General features: G+C 38.7%; 1 protein-coding gene across 3 annotated transcripts in view; it reads left to right on the forward strand.

The window, feature by feature from the left end:
• Positions 1 to 23,466, forward strand: part of AHCYL2 (adenosylhomocysteinase like 2) — a 201,212-nt gene that overhangs the window by 27,537 nt on the left and 150,209 nt on the right. The window contains exons 1-2 of one of the 3 annotated variants that reach the window (XM_055392257.2): positions 16,009 to 16,516; positions 18,412 to 18,558. The exons of the other annotated variants lie outside the window; for them this stretch is intronic. The gene's annotated coding sequence lies outside the window, so the exon portion shown is untranslated. Of the gene's footprint in view, positions 1 to 16,008; positions 16,517 to 18,411; positions 18,559 to 23,466 lie in introns of those variants that run through there. 3 annotated transcript variants of the gene reach the window in all.

Below are 23,466 nucleotides of genomic sequence, written 5' to 3' on the forward strand. Positions count from 1 at the left end.
AGGCTGAAGCAGAATTGCTTGGGCCTGGGAAGCGGAGGTTGCAATGAGCTGAGATTGCACCATTACACTCCAGCTTGGGTGACAGAGCAAGACTGTGTCTCAAAAAACAAACAAAAAAAAGAAAGTGAGATTGAGTTCAAAGGAAGTCATTGCAAGGAGGCAGTGCCAGTACTAAACTTAATACCTCCGTCCTGTGTAGACACATCCACTTTGTTGAATGGAAAGCTGGCCTCTTACTACCCTTCAACTACTTTATTTTTTCTGATGACTTGTAATAAATACCGTCTAACTGGAAGTCAGTGTGTTACAATTAGAATGTGAGGATTAGAAGAAACTAATATAGGTAGGACTAGGAAAAAATAATAGGTTAGAGTGATAAAGTAAAAATTTTAAGAATATATGCAATAGTATAAAAATCAAAAGATATGAAAAGATTATGTATCAAATATAAAGTTCTTATCCTCTAGCCATCTGATTCCCTTCCTTGAGAGTAACTAGAATAGTTTCTTATGTCTTATTTATCTTTTAGGAGTAGCCTATGCATTTACAAGTGTATACATACTTTTTTGTCTTTCCTTGAATAAACCAATAAAATACTTATATCCTTTTGAAAATATACAAAAGGTAGCAGCATACAACACACACCATTTTACATCTTGCTTCCCGCCCCTCCCGCCCCCGCGCCCCCCCCCCCCGCCATAATCTATCTTGGAGCTGCTTTGTTGTTTTTAAAGTCTATATAATATTTCATTGTATGGATGTACCGTAATTTATGTAACCAGTTTTTTATTGATGGTTATTTAAATTGTTTTCAATATTTTGCCCTTACAATCAATACTGTAATGAATATCTTTGGGTATATCTGTTGAACACCTATGTGAATTATGTGGAATAAATTCTCATAAGTAGAATTTCTTGCTCAAAAGGTTTTTTTTTTTAATTGTATAAATATTGCCAAATGCAATAGAGGTTTTTACCAGTTAACACTTCCAACTAATAATGTGTGAATAAACTTTTTCTTAAATAAAACTGATTCTACAAACCGAGTCTTAGGAGTAAATAAAATTTATAAATAATAAAATTTTTATTGTGCTGTTGAATTGAAGAGGCATAGATAACCCCCTTTTGTCTTGACATGATCCTTTTGAGCAACCTCAGAGGAGCCCCTAGAGTTGCAGAAGCATAGACTGAAAACACCGATAACCAGCTCCCTTTATTTTATGTATGAAGAAGAGAGCTCTGAAGGGGAAGCTATTCCTCCAAGACCACCCAAAAAACAGAAAAACATGAACTATAGAACCCTCAGATAGGAATAGGAATGGCTTGGAAATGTATGCAGAAGTGTTTTGTGTAACAGGTAAACCCCAATTAATTACTTTTTGAGAATCAAACCTTTTTAAAATAACATTTGCTGTTTGATTTTGTTTTAGTAAGCTTCATGGTTAGTGGAGCCTTGGCAGCCTGAGGGATCCTTGGAGTAGAAAAGGGAACTTGGTGGTCAGAGACAAGGGAGGAAGTCCTACCTTCATATTTCTGACATGGTGACAACTGATATGAAGAGCAAAAGGGGCAAAGACTAGCAGAAGAGAATGAGGGGGTGGAGGGGCAAAAGGGTCTCAAGTACCTACCCAGTGCCTGGTGCATGGTGGCTGCTCAGTAATGGTAGTTCCTTACTGGTGGAAGTATGGACTGGTCTAACCATTTTGAAGGATGGTACTTAATCAGATTATGCATTATGTATACCTTGTAACCCAGCAACTTTTTTCCTGTATATATATGTGAAAGAAGTTCTCACATAGGTTCATAAGGGGTCATTCATTTCAGTGTATTTGTTCTTGTGGAAAGTAATTTGTTGTCCATACCCTTTCCCCAATGATGGGTAAAATGTGATCATAGATTTATACCTCAGTTTGAAGTAATGGTCTAGATGTGCACATGGCAGCCTAAGGATCTTAGAGACATAGTGCTGAGTAACAACAGAAAGAAAAGGAATGAGATATGTAACACAATAGCATTTATATACATTTTAAAATGTATGTAAGTAAAACATATTACATACTTTACAAGAAAACATGTTAACACATTAAACACATTATAGTGATTGCCTGTGTTGTGGATGATAGGAGTGGAATAAAAGAGAATAAGCAAATAAGAGTAAAAATACACAAATGTAAAACTTCATTTCTGTATCGAGGTGATCTTTAAAGCATCTGTTGGATAATTAGGAGGACACCTACAGATCAGTACCCCTGTGTCTCCCATTCTCCCATTGTGGTTACCTTTGGGAGTAAAATTTCTGGTAACGAATTACCATTGGAATCTTTTTTGTTGTTAATTTAACTGAAAGTAAATCAGATTCACAGTTCTCAATTTTTTTTTTTTTTTGCCTTTAAAAGGAAAAAAAAAAAAAAAGAAGAATCCCCCATCCTTCACTTTTTCTGTTACTGTGTGTTCTGTTGGATTGTTGCTTAAATACAAAATACTAACCTTATGCCTAATTTAGGTACTACGTGTATACCAGGACTACATGATATCCTTCTTCGAAGATAATACTTAGTGACATTAATAATTCATTGGGAGACTTCTCCATGTTCTTTTAGATAATTGCCTTTTCTGATTAAAGCTTGGAATGCCAATAGTTGGAATAAAGCAGTCACTTCTTTGATCTGTTACCCATTATAAAATTTATGTTATTTATCTTGCTTTTTTTTACAAGAGTCTCTGCTTATGGCAGATAAAAATACTGACTGACTTCCAGAGAGTTCCCTGAGATACCAGGTAAGATCTTGGATAGAATGGAGTGTAGGAAACAAACAGTTCCTATCGTAAGCAATTTTTGTTGCTAGAACAAAATCCTTTTGTAGGTCATGAACTTTTGAGTAGCCTGAGTTTTGAGTTAGCCTCAATTAAGGTTTTTGGTTGTTTTACCACCCAGGCTCCAGATTAGCAACTGGAGACAGGAGCTGTGATGGAATTAAAGTAACCGTGGCAACCATTATAATGTAAATGAGCCTTCTTGGGCAGGAAGTTGAGAGCGTGAGCACTTGTTAGGGCATTCCTTTATTACATCTACAACTAGAGCTGAGTAGCATTTTGCTATTTTAAAATCCTGCTTCTTGGACACCGTCAAGTCCTGTGTTATTCCAACCTTCTTTTAGTTTTCTGAGAAACTAACACCAAACTAATATGTATATAAAATAGGAAATGAATCTCTGGTGTGCTTATCCTCCTTCATTCACATTAAGACCTCTTCTTCGTTTAATAACATTACCTTTTTCCCACTGCTTCTGGCAATAACACTCAGCACCAAGTCTCTGATAAACAAAGAAGGCCACTTAGGTTTTGAGAGATGTGGTGTGTACCTAGTATACTCTGATGGCCAAGATTTGGCTTATGGTGGAAAAAGTGGTGCCAGGGCCCCTTCTTAAGCAGCACAGGAGCGACAAATCTTTGGTCTCAAATCTTAATTTTTTATATTAGTCTTTAAATTTTTAAATTATTTAAAAATTTTTTTCAATAAGTCTTTTGTACTCCTAACCTTTGAATTTCAAGTCATAAGATTGTAAGTTTTAGAGTATTAATGTAGGCTTACTCTTTGTGGATTTAGAGATTAGATGACTGGAGGAGAATAATAAAAGTGAAACTGAAGTAATTACCAAATGAGGTTGAGTTCTAAGTTAAGTACTGTACTTGTTTACTACCCCACAATGAGTCCAGTGATTTTAACAACAAGGCTTGTAAGCGAGAAGCTTAAGGTTCCTATTCAAGGTTAACTATTGTTATGATGTTGGTGCTAGGAAAATAACTTCCCTCAACCTCAGTTTTTCTGTTTGTAAAGGAAGAGTGAAGACGATGACTCACTCTGTTGTGGGGAAATATTTACAAAAGGAAATAAAATTTAACTAGTAGTATGGTCAAGAATGTCAGCTGAGGTTGGCCAGGCGAGGTAGCTCACATCTGTAATTCCAGTGCTTTGGGAGGTTGAGGCAGGCAGATCATCTGAGGTCAGGAGTTCGAGACCAGCCTGGCCAACATGGTGAAACCCTGTCTTTGCTAAAAATACAAAACTAGCTGGGCATGGTGGCATGTGCCTGTAACCCCAGCTACTTGGGAGACTGAGGCAGGAGAATCGCTTGAACCCAGGAGGCGGAGGTTGCAGTGAGCCGAGATCATGCCTTTGCCCTCCAGCCTGGGCAACGTGAGTGAAACTCCATTTCAAAAAAAAAAAAAAAAAGCTGATATAAGACAAATTCTGATTTTTAAGGTAATGTGCCTTAGTTATGCCTGCTTAGCTTGTGCCAGTTAAGGCTTTTTACTTTGATTTTAAGTTTCCTTCCTCCTACTTCATCCTTTTGTTGAGTTGTCATTCAGATCACAACAGATACTCTTGTATAACTGTCTTTGTTGGCTTAATCTTCAGCAGGTGGATTGATCTTGGACTTCAAATATTTGAGCATTTACTATATGCAAAGCTTGGAACTGGGTGCATAGGGAATAAATATAAAATGTATACAAGTGTGATTCCTGCCCTTCAATATACAATCATTCAAATACTTGTAGACAGTTCTGCTCTTACTTTTCCTACCCCAGATAGTCTCTTCTCCATGGAAATCATTCCTGCCTCTCTTAATCGTTCTTCATATGATGTAGTCGGCCAGGCCATTACTACCATCCTGGCTATCAGCATCACTTATAAGAGGTCATATTTCAAATTATAATTCTCAGGGTGTTGCTTGACCTGTTTCATATTTCAAATTATAATTCTCAGGGTGTTGCTTGACCTGTTTCGATTTTCTTCCTTGTTCAGGTCACTGTACTGTTATTTTATTACCTATGAATTTGTATTAACTTTTAAGCTGTCAATTCAGTACAAAGGCCCACCTTGAGCTTACAGTCAACTGAACTCTCATCAACACATGTTAAAACTGGTTTCAATTTTTTTTTTTTTTTTGAGACGGAGTCTTGCCCTGTCACCCAGGCTGGAGTGCAGTGGCATGATCTCGGCTCACCGCAACCTCCGCCTCCTGGGTTCAAGCGATTCTCCTGCCTCAGCCTCCCGAGTAGCTGGGATTACAGGCGTACGCCACCACCCTCGGCTAATTTTTTGTATCTTTAGTAGAGACAGTGTTTCACCATGTTGGCCAGGCTGGTCTCGAACTCCTGACCTTAAGTGATCTGCCCACCTCGGCCTCCCAAAGTGCTGGGATTGCAGGCGTGAGCCACCGTACCTGGCCTGAAATGGATTTCTTATTCGCTGTATACTTCTAAAAAATAAATGCATGTATATTTACCCTTGATAAATTTTATTTTGTATTTTCAGCACGTTGTTTCTATATGTTCAGGTATTTGATCTTTTATAATCTTTAATGATATCTCATATCTTTAATGGTATTATTTAATCTTTATAGATAGGTTTAGATCACCAGAAAATTTATAAGCTACCATTTAAATCTTCACAATATTGATAAACATCTACTAAGATAAGGCCAAATAGAGAGTTCTGTGGCAACTGTTAGTTACTTCTTTCCAGATTTACATTAAACAATTGATTAATAATCTTAGAATCGTTGTTCAACCAATTGTAAATCTATCACTTAACTAGCGTAAGAAAGTTAATCTTGATTTCAGCAATATGTACTGGACCTACTTTATGTTATTTCTCTGATCTCTTAGTCTAATACTTTTGTCAAAAGTAAAATGAGGTTAGCATGATTGTTCTTCTTGGTGAACCCCATTCTGACTCACTGTGTTCTCTGTACCCCTTCCCTACCCCACCGTTGGCTAACATAGGAAATCTTTGTTAAACCCTTAATCTATGATTTCAATAATCTAGTCTCTTTTTTTCCTTTGAAATTGAGAAAATTAAAATTGAACTTTATTGTTTCTAGTCTTCTAGCTTCTCTTCCATTTTTCATGAGAGATCATGAAGATCTTAGGCTGTAATTTATCTGGTTCTAGGTATTTGCATTTACTAAAAGCTACTGGGTGCTCTTTTATTATCTTTTCTCCTATTTCAGGCTTCAGTTTCCTCTTAACCATTTGCATTCTCTTTTCAGTATGGAAAGTTACTCTGGATAAAGAAAATGCAAGCAAAATAAGAGTTGAATAGGTTTGATTTTCTGTATTATTTTTTAACATGGTAGAAGGGCCTGTCTCATATTTTTGCATATAACATCACTGAAAAAAGACTATATGTTTGCACTTTTCATAAGCTTATATTGATATTCTATTATGTGCCAGGCACTGCATTAGATTCTTGGGCTCCAAATATAAATAAGATATGGTCTCTGTTCTCAAGGAGGTCACAATATAATTGGAGAGATACGTATTTATATAAATATTTACTGTATAGCAAGAGCCGCTGGCCAGGATCAGAAAACATACTTTGAGGGTTAGAAAAATAAGACAGGGATTTATGCTGAATGAGGTGGCGAAATGTACATTTTCAGTAAGCTATAGGAGGAGTCATGAATATTTATGAAAGGAGAAACGTACATGCACAGTTGAGCTTCTTACCCCTTTATGGGTTGCATATACAGAGAAAAGGCAGTATTAGCATGATCCAAGGGTGGAGTTTTTGAGCCTCTGGCCTCAAAAGGTGAAGCAGAGGACATGAAAAGCCTCATTGCCCATCCTCTGTAGACTGGCCAGAACCACTCCGTGGTTGGTGGTCTCCTATTAGGAAGGAATGCTGGTTGGTGGTTGTGAGGAAACCACAAAAGGGAGGGGCAATGTCAGGAGGTTGGTTTATATTAGCAGTGGAGCAAGTAAAAAGGCTGGTTTCTGTTTAACCCTTAGGAAAGAAGCCTAATGCTGGGCAGCAAGGGATGGGTATAATGAGGTGTGTCTGACCTTTCACCTGGTCATGGCTGGGAACTCAGATTTCAGGGTTTCTCTGGGGTCTCCTTGGCCAAGAGATGGTCACTTCAGTCAGTTGGGGGGCTTAGAATTTTATTTCTCAGGAGGAACAACATTCCTTTTTATGAAGAATAGCATATAATAAGTTGACATGAAAATGGAGGGTAAAGGCTGACCTGATGTGTTTAGAAATCTTAAAATAATCCAGGATGGTTGGAATACGGAATAGGAGTCCCAAGAAATGAGGCTGGAGGTGGGACCATAACAGAAAGGGCCTTATATTCTTTGCTAGAATTTGGACTCCAGGAGGCACAGGAGTATCACCGAAGGGTTTTAAGCTGGGGATGTGATCAAAACCAAGCCTGTCTAGTCAGTCCTTCCTTATGACATACTATATAATTAAGTTTAGTCTGTTATGTTGTGGTAACAAACAGTCCCCATATTTTAGTGGCTTACAATAACAAGGATTTATTTTTTGCTCATACTGCATGTCCATTGTGTAGCTTTGTTCCAAGACTTAGGCTAGATGCTCCTATCTGAGTCATTTTCTCTTGTATTAGAGAGAAATAAGGCATGGTAGAACCACACCATTTCTCTGAAAGTTTCTGTTCAGAAGTGGGATGTGTCATTTCCTCTTACTTCCCAGCGTCATTGGCTAAAGCAAGTCATGTGGCCAAACTTGATATCAACTGGACCGGTTGTCTAATTCTCCACTAGGAAGGAGCAGTGATTTTTGAATAATAATGGCATCTATTTACATGTATCAAATTTTATTTCTTTGCTTTCCGGGATTACCTGGGAGCATCTGGTGACTGTGTTCCCAGTGACTTGAAGTAGCTTGAGGGAATAAAGCTAGTTGTAGGCAGAGAAACGAGAGACAAGAAAATGTCCTGGCAGCTTTAATTTGTTTCTTTTCTCCCTGAGGCTGTCCTGGTTCCTGAAATTTTCCTTTGTGTCTGTAAGCTAATAGGAGAGTGTCATGATCAGATGTGCATTTTAGCAAGATTACTTCAGATGCAGTATGGAGAATGGGGAGAATGCATTCGAGTAAAAGCAGGAAGAACAGTTAGTGCCTTGTGTAGAAAGAATGATTAGTAATCTGTTTCAGATATAGAAGGACAAACTAAGGGCCTGGCAATAGAAATGTGGGATTCTTTTAGAGTTACCTCTGAGTCCTGGCTATTGTGGGGAGAAATAAAAGAGAAGGAAGAGAGTTATGTCCAGGTAAGGCATTTGAGTAGATGGTGGTGCCATTCACCAACATAAGGGGTAAAACAGGTCAGAGGAGAAGATATTTTATTTTATTTTATTTTTTATTTTTTTGAGACGGAGTCATGCTCTGTCGCCTAGGCTGGAGTGCAGTGGCGCCATCTCGGCTCACTGCAAGCTCCACCTCCTGGCTTCACGCCATTCTCCTGCTTCAGCCTCCTAAGTAGCTGGGACTACAGGCACCTGCCACCATGCCCGGCTAATTTTTTGTATTTTTAGTAGAGACGGGGTTTCACCGTGTTAGCCAGGATGGTCTCAATCTCCTGACCTCGTGATCCACCCGCCTCAGCCTCCCAAAGTGCGGGATTACAGGCGTGAGCCACTGCACCCGGCCAGTAGAAGATATTTTAGACATTGAGTTTGAGGTGTCTGTGGAACATCTAAGTGGAGATGACTAGTAGGCAAATTGGATAAACTGGTATCGAGCTCACGGGATGTAAAGAGTGTTATTAAAATGATGGTTCATGGAATGTAAGGGTAAGAAATCATGGATAAGAAGGAAAGGAAAAAAGGAGATGACCGAGAGATTGAAGTAAAAGAATTAGTGAGCTAAAGTCTGTGAAATTATAGTAGAGAAAATTAAACAAGCAAGCTAAAAAGAAGTCAGAGAACAGGATACCCAAATTAGCCATTATGGAGATGGAACAGTTTCTAGTGGTGATAAGGTCTGGAGTAACCTTGGTTGTGCTTAGCTGAGTTAGAATGGAGCAGAACGTCATTGAAGATGACATCAAGGAACTCGAAGGCTAAGGTCTTTATGGGCCACCCACGTGGATTGTTGCTTGTTCAGTGTGACAGAGACTCCTAGTTGTCTACTCAGTATCCAGTTTCTACTTCTTCTTTACTAGCAGAACGCTAGGCAATATGCATTGGAAAAACTATACATAGAATTAAATTCAACTGCATATAACAGTAACCCCCAATAGCAATGCCTTATATTGTATATGAGTTTATTTTTATTAAAAAATCAGCTTCGTTTCACATTTTTTACAGAATTTATGGTATTTATTAGATTCTAACTTGAGTAAGTTATATACATGATTTATTAAATCTGGTCAATTGTAATCCAGAATGTATGTACTGTGTTTTATTTATAAAGAAATATAGAGAGAAACATTTACAAGATTGGTATGATGGCTCCTCCACAGGGATTAGAGACCCAGACTCCTGTCATTTTTCTCTCCATTGTTCTTAGTATGCTGCTTCCATCATTAGGGATGCTTTCATGGCTTAAGATGACTGCTGGAGCTCAGAGCATTATTTCAACATTATATGAAGCAAGAAGGAGGAAGGGGAAAAAGGCAAAAAGGGCATCCCAGAAGCCCCACCCAACAACTTCCGCTTCCATTTCATCTGATAAACTCAGGTTGATGGTGGGATTTAGGATGACTAGAATCTGAGAGAGGAATTTGATAGGTGGCAGTAACTAGGGAAAGAGATGAGAGAGTTGAATGGCATGACCTTAAAGGGGCTGCTTTATTATAAGAGAGTGAAGTAGTATTCTGGCAGAGTGTGGCAAGTGCACAGGTTCTGAGGGGGTGTGTGTGGGTGAAGGAAGTTTATCAGACATTTTTCAGGAATTAGCAAGGAGGCACGTGCAGCTGGAGTAGAGTAAGTAAGGGGGAGGGTTGTGGAGATTAAGGCTGGCAGGTAATGAGCCAGTGTCATGTATGGTGTTAATAGGTCATATTCAGGATTATGCTTTAACTTTTGCTTTAAATGAGACAGAAAACCATTGGAAGGTTTTGAGCAAAGAATGACAGGATCATATTTAAGTTTTGAAAAGATCGCTCTGGCTGTAGGGTTGAGAATAGACTGAAGGGGTCAGGAGACCAGTTAGGAGGTTACTGCAATAACTAGAGAAGAGACGATAGTAGTTTGGAGCAGATAATAGCGGTGAAGATGAGAGAAGTGGCCAGATTCTGCATATATAGTAAAGCAAAAAAGATATGCTAATGTATTTGATGAGTGTTTGAAAGAGAAAAGTTTTGGATGACTTCAAAGTCTTTGTCCAGAACAACTGTAAGTATAAAAACAATAGGGAGAAGTTGTCCAAAATGAGGATAATTGTATTGCTACAGTGACCTTCTGTAGGTGTAGTCAGTGTCTTCCTGTTTTAGTATATTCCTGTTTCTTGTCTCCTTTTCTTTTTTCTCAGTGCACATTTAACTAGTTTTCAATACATTCGCTATTTTGCTCAGCCAACAAATGACTATTAACAATTACAAAGTGTTTCAGCCTTTATCGGTTAGGCTTCTTTGGTTGCAAAACAAACCAAAATTGACTTTGTTCAATTGACTTAAGCAAAAAAGGTAGTAGATGGATGAGAAGGAGGGAGGGGAAAGGATAATGGAGGTAAGTCACAGAATAAGGAAATGCTAAAGAATTACACCTTGGGGCTGGGCGTGGTGGCTGACGCCTGTAATCCCAGTTACTCTGGAGGCTGAGTCAGGAGAATGGCTTGAACCCATGAGGCAGAGAGGTTGCAGTGAGCCGAGATCTCACAATTGCACTCCATCCTGGGCAACGAGAGTGAAATTCCGTCCCCCGCCAAAAAAAAAATTACACCTTGAGAGAACCCTGAACTAAAGTATCTCACTGAGATCTAGGTAGCATAATGGACATAATGGTTTTTATCAGGGTAACGTCATCTGGACAAATCACTCATATAATTGAGTATCTAATTTAATAATGGTACTGAGCTAGATACTGAGGGCGGGGAATAGGAGGGGCAATCCAAAGCTGAATAAAATATATTACATACCTTTGGAGGATTATAATAGAGTAGAATTAATGAATCATGTCTATCACTTATTCAAATTAGAATGTAATAAATACCATAAATGCTACAAAAGGTATTAAAGATGATTAGATGATTTTGTATGACTAACCATAGCAATATTTTAACATTTTAGATACAAATAGATTATAAAGGAAAGATAAACATAAGAAAATGTCAGATAAATTTTTTTTTTGCCCACTAAATGCAAAATATTTATGTTGTGGAGACATAGTAAATTATGATACATTCATAGAGCATAATACTAAGCAGCCATCAGAAATGATGTTGCACAAGTATGCCTAATGAGAAGGGGAAATGATCATTTTGTTTTAAGTGAAAACAAAAAAAGATTATGAAATCACACAAATAGAAAATCTGAAATTTAACATGAGTGGGGTGTGTGTGTATGTATGAGAGAGAGAGAGTAGTACACCCTCCAAGTTATTCAGTTCACTCAAGGGGTGTGTGTGTGTGTGTGTGTGTGTGTGTGTGTGTACACCCTCCAATTTATTGAGTTCAATCAAGCCTTATTAGGTATTTTTTTTTGAGACAGAGTTTCACTCTTGTCGCCCAGGCTGGAGTGCAGTGGCGTGATCTCAGCTCACTGCAAACTCCACCTCCCAGGTTCAAGCGAGTCTCCTGCCTCAGCCTCCCTAGTAGCTGGGATTGTAGGTGCCTGCCACCATGCCTGGCTAATTTTTGTATTTTTAGTAGAGACAGGGTTTCTCCATGTTGTCCAAGCTGGTCTCGAACTCCTGACCTCAAGTCATCTGCCCACCTTGGCCTCCAAAGGTGCTGGGATTACAAGCATGAGCCACTGCGCCCCTCCCCAAGCCTTATTAGATTTGAATGTTAGCGTGAATAGTATATTGAAGGTGGAGGTGAGGCTAGTATTGAAAGTGAAGAGAGAATAGTCAGGCTATTGTAATTATCTAAGTAAGAGAGGATAAGGACCTGACCCTAAGATAGGAAGTAGAAAAGAAGGAATCTTGTGGGAGAGATGTTAAGATGATGGAATTGATAGAATTTGGTGACTGACTTCTGTATGTGTGTGGGAGTGGATGCTCTGTGTGATAACAGAGAGATGAGTTTCTAGTCTTATATGATTGGGTAAATGGTCATACTCCTATTTATTTAACAGTACCTATAACATGGGAGTAGAAAGCTCTGAAAATGGCATATGATCTGTTTTAAGAAAAAAGAGGATGAGGGGAAATATTGAGAGAGAGAGAGAGGAAAGTGAGGAATTTCTTTTGACGACTTTTTGGACAAACTTGCTATTTTAGTTCACTCCCTTTTTACTCCTAGTTCTACTAGGAGTAAACGTAGTAGTTTAAACTAGTAATTAGTAATTTAGTAAATTTAAACTAATAATTTCCAAGTCAGAATTTTAACAGTCATGACTGATTTTTAAGCCTCTATGTTATCTTGAGGATCTTGTTTTTACCAGCTATACCTTAAAGAAGCTCAGCTTTGAAAGAGCTTTGTGACATAACCAGGTTTTGGAAAGATCAAGGTATGAAAATGCTGTAACTTTGAAGGCAGCATTAGGGAGTTTGCTTGTGCTTTCTTTTTTTGTTTTTGTTTTTGTTTTTTGAGACGGAGTCTTACTCTGTTGCCCAGGCTGGAGTGCAGTGGCATGATCTCAGCTCACCACAACTTCCATCTCCCAGATTCAAGTGATTCTCCTGCCTCAGCCTCCTGAGTAGCTGGGACTACAGGCACGGGCCACCATACCCGGCTAATTTTTGTATTTTTTTAGTAGAGATGAGGTTTCACTATGTAGGCCAGGCCGGTCTAAGGCCAGATCCTGACCTTAGGATCCACCCGCCTCGGCCTCCCAAAGTGTTGGGATTATAGGCGTGAGCCACTGCACCCGGCAGCTTGTGCTTTCTTGGGAACGACATTAATGCTGTGGTTGAATCTTTCCTTTGTTTAAACAAACCAAAAGTAAGATTTGAAGGCTGCTTGGTGGGCTGAATTTCTCTTTTGGTAGAATGTTTTAGCTTTTTGAAAATAAATAGACCTCTTTACTTTTTAAAAGTAACTTTATTGAGATATAATTTCATACTGCGAAGTTCACTCATTTAAAGCATACAATTCAGTGAGTGATTTTTTTTCATATTTACAGAGTGTATAACCATTACTGTAATTTAATTTTGGAACATTTTCATCATCCCAGAAAGAAACCTTGTAGTAATCATTCCCTAGGCAACCACGAATCTATTTTCTCTCTCTGGACGTTTCATATAATTTGCCTATTCTGGACATTTCATATAAATGGAATCATAACCATATGTGTAGACCTTTTGGCTTTCAAAGTTTCTTTTTTTTCTCTTCTTTTTTTCCTAAATGATTCCTGGGTTTTTTTTTTTTTTTCACTTACTCTGTTGCCCAGTCTGAAGTGTGGTGGCACGATGATGACCCAGTGCAGCCTCAACCTCCCAGGCTCAAGCCATCCTCCCACATCAGCCTACTGAGTCCTACTGGGACCACCATGGTGTGCACCACCGTGCCAAATTTTTTTTTTTTTTTTTTTTTTGAGACAGAGTCTTGCTCTATTGGCCAGGTTGGAGTGCAGTGGCACAATTTCAGCTCACTGCAACCTCCACCTCCTGGGTTCAGGTGATTCTCCTGCCTCAGCCTCCTGGGTAGCTGGGATTACAGGCACGCATTACCATGCCAGGCTAATTTTTTTTTTATTTTGAGTAGAGATGGGGTTTCACCATGCTAACCAGGCTGGTCTTGAACTCCTGAGCTCGTGATTCACCCACCTCAACCTCTCTAAGTGTTGGGATTATAGGCGGGAGCCACTGTGCCGGTTTTTTTTTTTTTTTTTTTAAATAGAGATGGGGGTCTCACTATGTTGCCTAGGCTTGTCTTGAACTCCTCGGCTCAAGCAGCCCTCCTGCCTAAGCCTTTCAAAGTGTAGTCACCATGTCCGGCCCTAAATGAGTTCTTTTTGTATTCCATAATTTTTAGAGTTCACCTTAAATTTTACAGTGTCTATAGGTTGATAAATTTGCTTGATACTTAATTCATGCTTACATCCTTCTTATCATTAAATACATAATATATGTCAAATAAATAATTTGTAATGGATTTTTTATGGACATTAAAATATATTCTTTATTGATATTGTTCCAGTGTCCGACTTTCATTTATAATTTCATATTACCATTTTTGCTCCTATCTACTACTCACTTTCTAGCTAAAGTGTTTATACTTACAGTGATGGAAAGTTTTTGACTCAGGCCTTCCTTATTCCTGCGTATTATTTAATTTTACAGTGTTTGGTAGAAGCAAGGTCAAAAGTTTACTGAAAAGAAAATGAAGCCCATTAGGAGACTATTAGGTATATCTTAATATTTCCTTTCTCAGTTCCTTTAGATCCTTCCTCATTGTATTATCTGGGTCACACTGGTTGAGGGATTCTACCTTCCTAATGTAACGTCAGTTGTGTTTAGAACTGCCTTGACATACATACCTGCTTGATTGGTGTCCTCTTCTATTAGTCACCAGAGTACAGAGATACTCAGTTCCAATGGTAAAAATAGTATACATTCCCTTTAGTTAGACTCTTCTTAGTGCAAATAACCTTGGACCTATGGGTCCTGTCCATGATAAAAGGCAGAACATTTTTCACTTTTTTCTTTGAGTTTCTCTTCCTGTGACTTCCCCCTCCTTGTTATATGTTTTACATTTGACAAAGGGGGAAAGAACACTCAAGATTCCTAGTCATATGCCAGATAAATATATAATAGACATTATTTTAAATCTATAGCTGAGCTTGTGAAAAAGTAAGGAAAATCCTTAGGGGCAAAAAAATGATGAGGGCATTGAAAATCAGTGTTAAGTACATAAGCTAAAGTTACGGCTGCTCTGGATGACTAAGAGACTTAGTTTTAACAACCACATGGGAATAAGAGACTTTTTTACTCCCCTGCAGAAAGCTAAGTTCCTCAAAGGGTTTCCACATTATTGAAAAGATGATCTAGAAAAAACATTTGCCCCATGGCATAGAGAAATGTCAAGGAAGTTTGTCCACTCCGTGTGGGCTTTAGGTGAGAAAGGTTTCTCTGAGAATTTGTTACCTGGGGTTGTCTTCACATAGGTTCAGTTTAGAATGTGCCTCTTTTTCTGCAGTCCAGGAAACCCAAAGCCAAGAAATTAACATATAAAGTAGTCTTGAATCTGCAACAGTCCTATGGCATCAGGCTGAAGCAAGTGCAAAACTTCTCTATGGGGATATCCTCAATCTAGGCCACACGAAATCTCACAGCTAAAGGTGCTCTAAAAAAAAAAAGTTGGCCGGGCGCGGTGGCTCACGCCTGTAATCCCAGCACTTTGGGAGGCCGAGGTGGGCGGATCACGAGGTCAGGAGATCGAGACCATCCTGGCTAACACGGTGAAATCCCGTTTCTACTAAAAATACAAAAAATTAGCCGGGCGTGGTGGCGGGCGCCTGTAGTCCCAGCTATTCGGGAGGCTGAGGCAGAAGAATGGCGTGAACCCAAGAGGTGGAGCTTGCAGTGAGCCGAGATGGTGCCACTGCAATCCAGCCTGGGCAACAGAGCGAGACTGTCTCCAAAAAAAAAAAAAAAAGAGTTTTAAAATAGACCTTCAAAAAATATAGTCACTGAAACTTAAAATTTGGTGGACAATATCAATGGTAGAATGGATACATTATGGTATATTCATACAACGGAATACTATTAAGCAATGGAAATGAATAAATTGCTGCTATGCATAAGATCATGGCTGAATAACAATAATGTTGAAGGAAGGAAGCCAGATGTAAAATAATATATACTATGTAATTTTATTTATATAAAGCTAAAAACCCGGGTGCGGGTAACATTGGATTTTTGTCCTAGGTGATAGTTACATGGCTGTTTCACTCTGTTATAATTCATTGAATTTATAATTTGTATACTTCCTCCATTTAATAGAAAGCAGATAAGGAAAATGTAATAAATGTCATAGAAAAGATAGGATAAATAGAAAGCATAATAAAAGATGGTAGAGATAAATCCAAATGCATCAGTAATCACACTGAACGTAAATGAATTACACTTATTGAAACAAAGACAGATTGTCTGTTGTAGCATGTTTTCAAGATGGCTGATGTTAGTTCCTTCCCTCCACAGGTGCACCACCCCCATCTAGTGGTGGAGTTTATTCCTCTGTTCATACCAAATCTGGGCTGGCATTAGTGACTTGTTTGGTGAAATGTGGCAGAGATAACATTCTGGGACTTTCAAGGCCAGGTCATGAAAAGTTTTGCAGCTTCCATCTAGGCCTATTTGAACATTCTCTTTTGGATTGCTGTGCTATGGAACATTTAGTCTTGGAACCTAGCTGCCATGCTGTGAGGAGTCCAAGCCAGATGGAGAGGCTCAGCTGAGCTCCTAGCCAACAGCTAGCATCACTTTTCAGCTACGTGAGTTCCAGTTCCAGTAGGCATCATATGGAGAAAAGCCCAGGCCCTAGGCATATGGCTCCCAGTCTAGTTATCCTCAATCAATGGAGCCACCTTACCTGAGGCCCCAGATGTTATAGAGCAGACACGAGCTGTTCCTGCTATACCCTGTCTGAATCAGAATTGTGAGTATAATAAAATGGTTGTAGTTTTATGCCACTAAGCTTTAGGGTAGTTTGTAGTGATAGATAACTGAAACCAAATTTGGTACCTTGAAATAAGGTGCTGCCAAAACCTACAGTTTGCATTGGCTTTGGAATTTGGTGAGGGTTGAAGATGGAGGGACCTTGAGAAGACAGTGAAGGCTTGAAACACAGTGAGAAAAGTGTTATTGGAGGCTGGGAAAAGAGTGAACCTTTGTTATATAGTGATTCAAGGTTTATTGGTACTGCCACATGTGGTTACATAGACCACAGAAAATGTATCTAATGACTTCAATGTATCTAAGGAGATTTCTAGGCAGAATGTTGAAAAAATGTTACCTAGTTTTTTCTAAGTATGATAAGGTACAAATTGATAAATGAACTAAAAAATGAACTACTAAGTTTTAAAACAGAACTTAGAGGAAATATTTCTAACCCAGGAATGGTTGTGTTATTATAGAAAATAAAACTTTTTCTCATCTCTAGTTGCTTCAAATGGCCAATGACTTTTATTTTTTAATTATTATTATTATTTTGAGATAGTTTTTCTATCGCTTAGGCTGGAGTACAGTGGTGCTCACTGCAACCTCTGCCTCCCGGGATCAAGTGATTCTCCTGCCACAACCTCCTGAGTAGCTGGGATTACAGGTGCCCGCCATGATGCCCAGGTGTTTTTTTGTATTTTTGGTAGAGACAGGGTTTCACCATATCAGCCAGGCTGGTCTCAAACTCCTGAGCTCAAGTGATCCATCCGCCTTAGCCTCCCAAAGTGCTGGGATTACAGGCATGAGCCACTGCGCCTAGCCTGACCAATGACTTCTAAATAAATGGCTTCAGAGGAAAGATAAAATTCAAGATGCTACCAATAAAACATGGCCTCAAAGTAAAGATCTCAGTGATGCAACTGTAAATCCCTTTGCTAAGACTTTTTTTTTTTTTTTTTTGAGACGGAGTTTCGCTCTTGTTGCCCAGGCTAGAGTGCAATGGCATGATCTTGGCTCACCGCAACCTCTGCCTCCCTGGTTCAAGCGATTCTCCTGCCTCAACCTCCCTAGTATCTGGGATTACAGGCATGCATCACCACGCCTGGCTAATTTTGTATTTTTAGTAGAGACGAGGTTTCTCCATGATGGTCAGGTTCGTCTCGAACTCCCGACCTCAGGTGATCCGCCCACCTCGGCTTCCCAAAGTGCTGGGATTATAGGCATGAGCCACTGCGCCTGGCCGACTTCAGAAAGATTTAAGACAATGCCTCACAAAACCTTTCAATTAGGTAAAGGGATATCTAGAGGTCTTAAGGGAATACTTCTTAGGCTTACTATGTTAAACATTAGGGCTTCTAGGGATCTTAAGCGTGTTTTCTCACAGTAGCCTCACATAAGACTTGCATTAGAAAAGGTGGATGTGGCTTTTGTCTGCTGGAGTGAATCCCAATAAGATTCATAGGAAATCCACAAGATTTTAAAGAAATCATAATAATGAAAGAGGAACAGAGACAGTAGAAAGTGAAAATAGGCCTTTAGATTTCCAATCATCTATAGGCAGGAAACAAGCTTATAAGGCCACTCCATTGCAAAAATTAACCCATCTCTTATGTAAAAAGAAGGTTAATTCAGAAACTTAGAGGGTGGAGCCAAGGGTTGTGGAGAGTCATTCTCAAGGTGTAGGACTTGGCTGTAATAGAGGAACTGGTGATGTGTGTCTGATTAGATTTCAGAATTGTTATGGGCCAGTAACTGTTATGTGTCTCCTGTTCCTTCTCCCTTTTCCTCACATTTTGAATGAGAGTGTCTATTGTGCTTATCTTAAGTCAGTCTCACTATTGTATGTTTGTATGTTGGGTGTGTGGGAGCAGATAATTTGTTTCTTTAATTCAGATCAGGAGGAACTATACTGCAGTAGCTGTACCTGAGGAACTGCATCTGAGGAGCCTCAACCACATCTGGACCTGATTTAGATATCGAGATTCTGGACATCAAGCTGATGCCATAATGAAATGAGACTTTTGAAGGTCTTAGAAGAGGGTGAGTGTATTTTGCATGTGGGAGGGCCTTGTTGGGCCGAGAGGGTGGTCTGTGGTAGCTTGTCTCCAAAGTAGCCACCACCAATTTCTTCCCTTCTTGCCATTCAGTGGTGGAGTCTATTTCCCTTGTCCTCTTGAATGTGGGCTGGCTTTAGTGACTTGCTTAACCAATAGACTGTAACTTTCTGGGACTTCAGAGGCTAGGTCATGAAAAGCCTTGCGTCTTCTGCCTGTGCCCGTTGGAATCCTCTCTCTCGGACTGCTTGCGCATAGAACCCAGTCACCATGCTGTGAGAATCCCCAGCAAGATGGAGAGGACACATGTAGGCACTGGTTGATAGCCCCATTGAGCTACCAGCAAAGAGCCAGTATCAACTGTCAGCCTTAGGAGTGAGTGAAGGAACCATGTTGAATAATCCAGCCCTAGCAGACACCACCTGGAGAAGAGCCAAGGTTTCAGACTTATGGCCCATGTTAAGACATCTCAGCCATCTTCATCCTTTCAGGGCGTCCCACCTGAGTTTCCCAGACATTGTCAATCAGAGACAAGGTGTCTCTGCTGTGCCCTGCCAGAATTTGTGGCCCACAGAATCATGAGAATAATAAAATGATTATTGTTTAACACTACTAAGATTTAGAATAGTTTTTAAATTTAGCCGTAGATAACTGGAACATGGCCAGGTGCAGTTGCTCACACCTCTAATTCCAGAACTTTGGGAGGCTGAGGCAGGCGGGTCACCTGAGGTCAGGAGTTTGAGACCAGCCTGGCCAACATACTGAAACCCAATCTCTACTAAAAATACAAAAATTAGCCAGGCATGGTGGTGTGCACCTGTAATGGTTGCAGGCGCCTGTAATCCCAGCCACTTGGGAGGCTGAGGCAGGAGAATCTCATGAACCCGGGAGGCAGAGGTTGCAGTGAGCTGAGATTGTGCCACTGCACTCCAGCCTGGGTGACACAGCAAGACCTTGTCTCCAAAAAAAAAAAAAAAAAAAAAAAAAGATAACTGGAACATTGCCAAACTGAATAGAAAATAATCCAAGTCTATGCAGTTTGTAAGAAATACACCTAAGACGTAAGGAATGAGAGAGACTGGAAATAAAGATATGGAAAAATCTATTCCAAAAGAAAGCTGGCATAGCAGGTTAATAGTAGGCAAAACTGATTTGAAGGCAAAAATCATTATTTGCGTTAAAAATTATCAGAAAAAAATTATAAAGGAAGAATTAAGCAAGAAGCTATAATTCCAAATCAGTATGCATCTTATAGCATGGCCTTAAAATAGATAGATAGAATACAAAATATGTAGATAGAATATAGGAAGAAAATATATAGATACAAATATGAATAAATTTATAAATCTATAAAATGGAAAAATTTAACATGTCTTTTCGAGTAATTGATGGTCAAATAGACAAAAACAACTTGAGAAGATAACAGAAGATTTGAAAAACCAACCAACAGGCTTCATTTTTTGGATATGTACCAAGCCCCACACTTAATAGATGAGGATATACATTCTTTTTAGGGAGTTTTAAAAAAATTGAACACACACTGAATTCATAAATCAAGTCTCAACAAAACCAATGAATGGATATTATGCAAACTATTCTCGTACTCAATTCAGTTAAGACTGAAATTGAGCAAAAAGATAACCAAAATAATTTTATAAATTTGGAAATTTAAAAGCATACTTCTAAGTAACTCATAGATCAAAGAAAAAATAATAATGGAAATTATAAGTAAAGCCGAATGATAATATAAATACTGTGTATCAGAATTATGGGTTACAACTAAAGCAGCATTTAGAGGGAAATTTATATCATCACAAAGAAGATGAGGGTAAGAAAAACTAATTAAGAACATTAAAAAAGCCAAAGGGAAATTTACAGCCTTACATGCTTATATTAGAAAAAAAACAGAGTTCATTATTTATGAGTCTTAGTATTTGACTGAGAAGTTATTTTTAAAAAGAAATGAATAAAAACCAAGGAAAGTAGAAGGGAAGAATAAAAAAAAAAACAGCAGAACTGAATGAAATTGAAAACAGGCTGGGCACAGTGGCTCATGCCTATAATCCCAGCACTTTGGGAGGCTGAGGCAGGCGGATCACTTGAGGTCAGGAGTTCAAGACCAGCCTGGCCAACATGGTGAAATTCCGTCTCTACTAAAAGTATAAAAATGCCGTGCATGGTGGTGGGCACCTGTAATCCCAGCTACTTGGGAGGCTGAGGCATGAGAATTGCTTAAACCTGGAAGGCAGAGGTTGCAGTAAGTTGAGATCATGCCACTGCACTCCAGCCTGGGCAACTGTCTCAAAAAAAAAAACCACAAAGATATAAAAGAATTAACAGCAACAAAAGTTGGTTTTCTAAAAAAAACGATTAAAATAAGACAAAGCCCTGCAAAGATTAATCAGCAAGACAGAGTGAAGATACAGATACCACTAAGATCGAACAAGAAGACATATCTACAAATACAGCATAGATTATGAAATAACAAATGTATTATTAACAAATCTATGGTGCCAAATTGTACAGCTTAGATAAAAAGAACAGCGTTGTGAAAAATATATATAATTTACCAAAATTGACTCAAGGAGGAATACAAACCTGAAGAGACCTATAATCATTAAATATTTTGAATTAATAAGTAAAATACTACCTAATTGAAAAGAGGCACAGATGCAATTTTTACAATAGTTTTATAAAGGGGTATAATCGACATACAAAAAACTGCAGATATTTAAAGGTTACAACTTGGAAAGTTTTGACACATGTCTGAAACCATGAAACTATTGTTACAATGAAGATAAAGAACATATTTATTACCTCTAAAGTCTTTTTTTTTTTTTTTTTTTTTTTTTTGAGATAGAGTCTTGCTCTGTCGCCCAGGCTAGATGGAGTGGTGCCACCTTAGCTCACTGCAACCTCCGCCTCCTGGGTTCAAGCAATTCTCCTGCCTCAGCCTCCTGAGTAGCTGGAATTACAGGTGCGCATCACCACACCCGGCTAATTTTTTTGTATTTTTAGTGGAGACAGGGTTTTGCCATGTTGCCCAGGCTGGTCTCGAACTCCTGGGCTCAGGCAATCCACCCGCCTCGGCCTCCCAAAGTGCTAGGATTGCAGGCGTGAGCCACCGCGCCTGGCCTCTCCTGTCTCCACCACCCAGTTTCATCCCTAGGCAATCACCGATCTGCTTCATATAATAATAGAGTCTGCATTTTCTAGGCTTTTAAGTGGAATCAAGTAGTATGTACTCTTTGGGGAGAGGGGAGTGGGGTAGTTCTGGCTTCTTCCACTTAGCATCATTATTTCGAGATTTATTTATGTTGTTGATTGATCAAAGGTCTTTTTCATTGCATAGTAGTACCATCGTATGGTTAGACCACATTTGATTTATTCGTTCACCTGTTGACAGCCACTTGGGTTATTTCCAGTTTGAGGCTAGTATAAATAATGCTTCTGTGAACATTTATTAGAGATATGTTTTTGTTCCTTGTTGTTAAATATCTGGAAGTGTGATGGTTGGATTATATAAGTGTACGGTTTAATTTTTAAGAAACCACCAAACTGTTTTCCACAGAGGTTTTGCCATTTTACATTCCCACCAGGTTTGAATTCCTCCACATCCTCATCAACATTTGGCATGGTCAGTCTTTATTTTTAGCCATTCTGATTAGCATAAAATAGTATTTCATTGTGGTTTTAATGTACTTAAGTGACTAATGCTGAGAATCTTTTCATGTACTTTTTGTCATTTGTATGTCTCTTGTGGTAAAGTGTCTATTTAAATATTTTGACCATTTTATTTTATTTTTTATTTTTTTTAGAGATGGGGTCTCCCTGTGTTGCCCAGGCTGGTCTCAAACTCCTGGGTTCAAGTGATCCTCCTCCATCAGTCTCCCAGTGTGTTGGGATTACAGGCGTGAGTCACCACATCCAGCCTCTTTTTACCATTTTTAATTAATTGGGTTGTTTATTTTCTAATTATTGAGTTTTGAGAGTTATTTATATATTCTAGATATAAGTCCTTTATCAGATAGATGATTTGCAAATATTTCCTCCCAGTCTGTGGCTTATTTTTTTTATTCTCTTCACAATGCCTTTCGAAAAGCAAAATCTTTGTATTTTCATGAAGCCCAATTTATCAATTTGCTGTTTTATAGCTTGTAGTTTTGGTGTCATATCTAAGAAATCTTTGTCCAATCCAAGATTAGAAGAGCTTTCTCTTATGTTTTCTTCTAGAAGCTTTATAATTCTGGCTTAACATTTTATACCAATGGCCCATTTTGAGTTAATTTTTGTATATGGTACAAGGTTTGTATTGAAGCTCTTTTTTTTTTTTTTGCAATCAGATATATGAATATCTGATTGTTGCAGTATCATTTGTTGGTAAGACTGTCTTTTCTCCACTGAATTGCTCTTGCACCTTTGTTGAAAATCAGTTGTCTACGGATGTGTAGGTGTATTTTTGGACTTTCTTCTGTTCCATTGATCTGTTTGTCTAACTTGACACAACTACCACATTATTTTTATAGCTATAGTTTTTATAAGTCTTAAAAACTGATAGAAGTAGTCCTCCAGCTTTGTATTTCTTTTTCAAAGTTGTTTTGACTCTTCTGCGCCCTTTACATTTCCATGTGAATTTTAGAATCAGTTTGTCAGATTCTACAACAAAGCATCTGGGATTTTTATTGGAATTGTATTGAATCTGCATTTGGAGAGAATTGATAGCTTAACAATATTGAATCTTTTGGCCATGAATGGCATATCTATACCATCTTGTGGACATCTTTTATTTCTCTCAGAAGTGTTTGGTAGTTTTTTTTTTTTCCTGCCTCAGCCTCCCGAGTAGCTGGGATTACAGACGCACGCCACCAGACCTGGCTAATTTTTGTATTTTTAG

Source organism: Gorilla gorilla, chromosome 6 (assembly GCF_029281585.2).
Source record: "Gorilla gorilla gorilla isolate KB3781 chromosome 6, NHGRI_mGorGor1-v2.1_pri, whole genome shotgun sequence".
In the NCBI taxonomy this organism is placed as follows: Eukaryota; Metazoa; Chordata; class Mammalia; order Primates; family Hominidae; genus Gorilla; species Gorilla gorilla.